The sequence below is a fragment of the Arachis stenosperma genome, chromosome 6, assembly GCF_014773155.1.
Source record: "Arachis stenosperma cultivar V10309 chromosome 6, arast.V10309.gnm1.PFL2, whole genome shotgun sequence".
Lineage (NCBI taxonomy): Eukaryota > Viridiplantae > Streptophyta > Magnoliopsida > Fabales > Fabaceae > Arachis > Arachis stenosperma.
The window spans coordinates 80111679-80117648 of NC_080382.1; the positions used below are offsets into that span (position 1 = coordinate 80111679).

The window sequence follows — 5970 nt, forward strand, 5'->3', positions numbered from 1 at the left end:
GAAGCATCTCTATCCCTGCCATTGGAGCAAACAACTTTGAGCTTAAGCCTCAATTAGTTTCTCTAATGCAACAGAATTGCAAGTTCCATGGACTTCCATTGGAAGATCCTCATCAGTTTTTAGTTGAATTCTTGCAAATCTGTAACACTGTCAAGACCAATGGGGTTGACCCTGAGGTCTACAGACTTATGCTATTCCCTTTTGATGTAAGAGACAGAGCTAGGATATGGTTGGACTCACAACCTAAGGAAAGCCTGAACTCTTGGGAAAAGCTAGTCAATGCCTTCTTGGCAAAGTTCTTTCCACCTCAAAAACTGAGTAAGCTTAGAGTGGAAGTCCAAACCTTCAGACAGAAGGAAGGTGAATCCCTCTATGAAGCTTGGAAAAGATACAAGCAATTGATCAGAAGGTGTCCTTCTGGCATGCTTTCAGAATGGAACATCATATGCATATTCTATGATGGTCTGTTTGAACTGTCCAAGATGTCATTGGACAATTCTGCAGGTGGATCTCTTTATCTGAAGAAGATGCCTGAAGAAGCTCAAGAACTCATTGAAATGGTTGCAAATAACCAATTCATGTACACTTCTGAAAGGAATCCTGTGAACAATGGGACGAATCAGAAGAAAGGAGTTCTTGAGATGGATACTCTGAATGCCATATTGGCTCAGAACAAAATATTGACTTAGCAAGTCAATATGATTTCTCAAAGTCTATCTGAAATGCAAGCTGCACCAGGCAGTACTAAGGACGCTTCACCTGAAGAAAAAGCTTATGATCCTGAGAACCCATCAATGGAAGAGGTGAATTACATGGGAGAACCCTATGGAAACACCTATAATCCTTCATGGAGAAATCATCCAAATCTCTCATGGAAGGATCAACAGAGACCTCAACAAGGTTTCAACAACAATAATGGTGGAAGAAACAGGTTTAGCAATGGCAAGCCTTTTCCATCATCTTCTCAGCAACAGACAGAGAATTCTAAGCAGAGCCACTCTGACTTAGCAACCATGGTCTCTGATCTAATCAAAACCACTCAAAGTTTCATGACTGAAACAAGGTCCTCCATTAGAAACTTGGAGGTACAAGTGGGTCAGCTGAGTAAGAAAGTTACTGAACTCCCTCCTAGTACTCTTCCAAGCAATACAGAAGAGAATCCTAAAGGAGAGTGTAAGGCCATAAACATGGCCAAATTTGGAGAGGAGAAAGAGGCAGTGATCGCCACTGAGGAAGACCTCAATAGACATCCACTGGCCTCCAATGAGTTCCCTAATGAGGAACCATGGGAATCTGAGGCTCACACTGAGACCATAGAGATTCCATTGGATTTACTTCTGCCATTCATGAGCTCTGATGAGTATTTTTCCTCTGAAGAGGACGAAGATGTCACTGAAGAGCAAGTTGCTAAGTACCTTGGAGCAATCATGAAGCTAAATGACAAGTTATTTGGTAATGAGACTTGGGAGGATGAACCCCCTTTGCTCACCAAAGAACTAGATGACTTGACTAGGCAGAGTTTACCTCAAAAGAGACAGGACCCTGGGAAGTTCTCAATACTTTGTACATTAGGCACCATGACCTTTGAGAAGGATCTGTGTGACCTAGGGTCAAGCATAAACCTCATACCCCTCTCTGTAATGGAGAAGCTAGGGATCTTTGAGGTACAAGCTGCAAGAATCTCACTAGAGATTGCAGACAATTCAAGAAAACAAGCTTATGGACTTGTAGAGGATGTTCTGGTAAATATTGAAGACCATTACATTCCTGCTGATTTCATAGTCCTAGAGACTGGGAAGTGCATGGATGAATCCATCATCCTTGGCAGACCCTTCCTAGCCACAGCAAAGGCTGTGATTGATGTTGACAGAGGAGATTTGATCATTCAAGTGAATGAAGAATCCTTTATGTTTAAAGCTCAAGGATATCCCTCTGTAACCATGGAGAGGAAGCATGAAGAGCTTCTCTCAAAACAGAGTCAAACAAAGCCCCCACAGTTAGTCTCTAAGTTTGGTATTGGTGTTGAACCCCCACATTCAAACTCTAAGTTTGGTGTTGGGAGGTTCCAACATTGCTCTGAACATCTGTGAGGCTCCATGAGAGCCCACTGTCAAGCTACTGACATTAAAGAAGCGCTTGTTGGGAGGCAACCCAATGTTATATTTATCTATTTTCCTTTGTTATTTTATGTTTTCTGTAGGTTGATGATCATGTGAAGTCACAAAAATAATTGAAAAAGCAAAAAGAGAATGAAAAATAGAAAGAAAAATAGCACACCCTGGAGGAAAAGCTTGTTGGCGTTTAAACGCCATTAAGGGCAGCAAATAGGCGTTTAACGCCTAGTCTGGAACCATTTTGGGCGTTTAACACCAGAAAGGGGCACCAGACTGGTGTTTCACGCCAGAAAGGGGTACCAGACTGGCGTTTAACGCCAGAAAAGGGTAGCAACCCGGCGTTTAATGCCAGGATTGGCAGAAAGGGCGTTTTGCACGCCACTTGGTGCAGGGATGAGCTATCCTTGACACCTCAGGATCTGTGGACCCCACAGGATCCCCACCTACCCCACCACTCTCTCTCTTCTTCACCCATTCACCAATCACCTCAATACATCTTCCCCAAAAAACCCCTCACCTATCAAATCCCACCATTCTCTTCACCACTCACATCCATCCTTCATAAAACCCCACCTACCTCACCATTAAAATTCAAACCACTTTCCCTCCGAAACCCACCCATAATGGCCGAAACCTACCCCTCTCTCCACCCCTATATAAACCCATCTTCACCCCCCTCATTTTCACACAACCTAAACATGACTTCTCCCCCTTGGCCGAAACACAAAGCCCCCTCCATCTCCTCTATTTCTTCTTCTTCTACTCTCTTCTTTCTTCTATTGCTCGAAGACGAGCAAACCTTCTAAGTTTGGTGTGGTAAAAGCGTTGCTTTTTATTTTTCCATAACCATTTATGGCACCTAAGGCCGGAGAAACCTCTAGAAAGAGGAAAGGGAAGGCAAAAGCTTCCTTCTCCGAGTCATGGGAGATGGAGAGATTCATCTCAAGGGTGCATCAAGACCACTTCTATGAAGTTGTGGCCATGAAGAAGGTGATCCCCGAGGTCCCATTCAAACTCAAAAAGAGTGAATATCCGGAGATCCAACATGAGATCCGAAGAAGAGGTTGGGAAGTTCTTACCAACCCCATTCAACAAGTCGGAATCTTAATGGTTCAAGAGTTCTATGCCAATGCATGGATCACTAAGAACCATGATCAAAGTGTGAACCCAGACCCAAAGAATTGGCTTACAATGGTTCGGGGGAAATGCTTAGATTTTAGTCCGAAAAATGTAAGGTTGGCATTCAACTTGCCCATGATACAAGGAGATGAACACCCCTACACTAGAAGGGTCAACTTTGATCAAAGGTTGGACCAAGTCCTCATAGACATTTGTGAAGAGGACGCTCAATGGAAGAGAGATTCAAGAGGGAAGCCGGTTCAACTGAGAAGGCACGACCTCAAGCCCGTGGCTAGGGGATGGTTGAAGTTTATCCAATACTCAATCATTCCCACTAGCAACCGGTCCGAAGCTACTATAGACCAGGCTATCATGATTCATAGCATCATGATTGGAGAGGAAGTAGAAGTTCATGAGGTTATATCCCAAGAACTTTATAAGGTGGCGGATAAGTCCTCTACCTTGGCAAGGTTAGCCTTCCCTCATCTTATTTGTCACCTCTGTAATTCAGTTGGAATTAACATAGAGGGAGACATCCTCATTGATGAGGACAAGCCCATCACTAAGAAGAGGATGGAGCAAACAAGAGATCCCACTCATGGACATGAGGAAATTCCTAATCATGAAATTCCTGAGATGCCTCAAGGGATGCACTTTCCTCCACAAAACTATTGGGAGCAAATCAACACCTCCCTAGGAGAATTGAGTTCCAACATGGGACAACTAAGGGTGGAGCACCAAGAACATTCCATCCTCCTCCATGAAATTAGAGAAGATCAAAGAATCATGAGAGAGGAGCAACAAAGGCAAGGAAGAGACATTGAGGAACTCAAGCACTCCATAAGATCTTCAAGAGGAAGAACAAGTCGCTATCACTAAGGTGGACCCGTTCTTTAATCTCCTTGTTCTTTATTTTTCTGTTTTTCGAAAATTATGCTTTATGTTTTATTTATGTTTGTGTCTTATGATCATTAGTGTCTTAGTGTCTATGCCTTAAAGTTGTGAATGTCCTATGAATCTATCACCTTTCTTAAATGAAAAATGTTCTTAATTGAAAAAGAGAAGAATTGCATGAATTTCAAATTTTATAACAGATTAATTATTTTGATGTGGTGGCAATACTTGTTGATTTCTGAATGTATGCTTGAACAGTGCATATGTCTTTTGAATTTGTTGATTCATGAATGTTAAAATTGTTGGCTCTTGAAAGAATGATGAAAAAGGAGACATGTTACTGAGGATCTAAAAAATCATAAAAATGATTCTTGAAGCAAGAAAAAGCAGTGAATTCAAAAAAAAAAAGAGAAAAAGAAAAAGAAAGAGCAAGCAGAAAAAGCCAATAGCCCTTTAAACCAAAAGGCAAGGGTAAAAATAAAAAGGATCCAAGGCTTTGAGCATCAGTGGATAGGAGGGCCCACAGGAATAATATCCTGGCCTAAGCGGCTAAACCAAGCTGTCCCTAACCATGTGCTTGTGGCGTGAAGGTGTCAAGTGAAAACTTGAGACTGAGCTATTAAAGTCGTGATCCGAAGCAAAAAGAGTGTGCTTAAGAACCCTGGACACCTCTAATTGAGGACTCTAGCAAAGCTGAGTCACAATCTGAAAAGGTTCACCCAGTTATGTGTCTGTGGCATGGATGTATCCGGTAGTAATACTGGAAAACAGAGTGCTTTGGGCCACGGCCAAGACTCATAAAGTAGCTGTGTTCAAGAATCATCATACTTAACTAAGAGAATCAATAACACTATCCGGATTCTGAGTTCCTATAGAAGCCAATCATTCTAAATTTCAAAGGATAAAGTGAGATGCCAAAACTGTTCAGAGGCCAAAAGCTAAAAGCCCCGCTCATCTAATTAATACTGATCTTCATAGATGTTTTTGAAATTCATTGTGTATTCTCTTCTTTTTATCCTATTTGATTTTCAGTTGCTTGGGGACAAGCAACAATTTAACTTTGGTGTTGTGATGAGCGGATAATTTATACGCTTTTTGGCATTATTTTTAGTATATTTTTAGTATATTTTAGTTAGTTTTTATTATATTTTTATTAGTTTTTATTTAAAATTCAATTTTCTGGACTTTACTATGAGTTTGTGTGTTTTTCTGTGATTTCAGGTATTTTCTGGCTGAAATTGAGGGACCTGAGCAAAAATCTGATTCAGAGGCTGAAAAGGACTACAGATGCTGTTGGATTCTGATCTCTCTGCACTCGAAGTGAATTTTCTGGAGCTACAGAAGCCCAATTGGCATGCTCTCAATCGCGTTGGAAAGTAGACATTCTGGGCTTTCCAGCAATATATAATAGTCTATACTTTTTCCGAGATTTGATGGCCCAAACCGGCGTTCCAAATCAGCTCAAGACTGCCCGGCGTTAAACGCCAGAACTGGCACAAAAGTGGGAGTTAAACGCCCAAACTGGCACAAAAGCTGGCATTTAACTCCAAGAAAAGTCTCTACACATGTAAGCTTGAATGCTCAGCCCAATCACACACCAAGTGAGCCCGGAAGTGGATTTTTACGTCATTTACTCATTTTTGTAAACCCTAAGCTACTAGTTCTCTATAAATAGGACCTTTCGCTATTGTATTTTCATCTTTGGATCACTTTAGATCTTCTGATCATCTTTGGACGTCTAGTTCTTAGATCATGGGGGCTGGCCTCACGTCCATGCCTGAACCTTGTTCTTATGTATTTTCAACGGTGGAGTTTCTACACACCATAGATTAAGGTGTGGAGC

General features: G+C 41.6%; 1 non-coding gene across 1 annotated transcript; it reads right to left on the bottom strand.

Annotated features, from left to right (window-relative positions):
• Window positions 1–320: 320 nt before the first annotated feature.
• On the bottom strand, window positions 321–424 carry LOC130938172 (small nucleolar RNA R71). The gene has a single exon (XR_009069347.1). It is a non-coding gene; the product is annotated as a small nucleolar RNA R71 (small nucleolar RNA).
• Window positions 425–5970: the final 5546 nt, after the last annotated feature.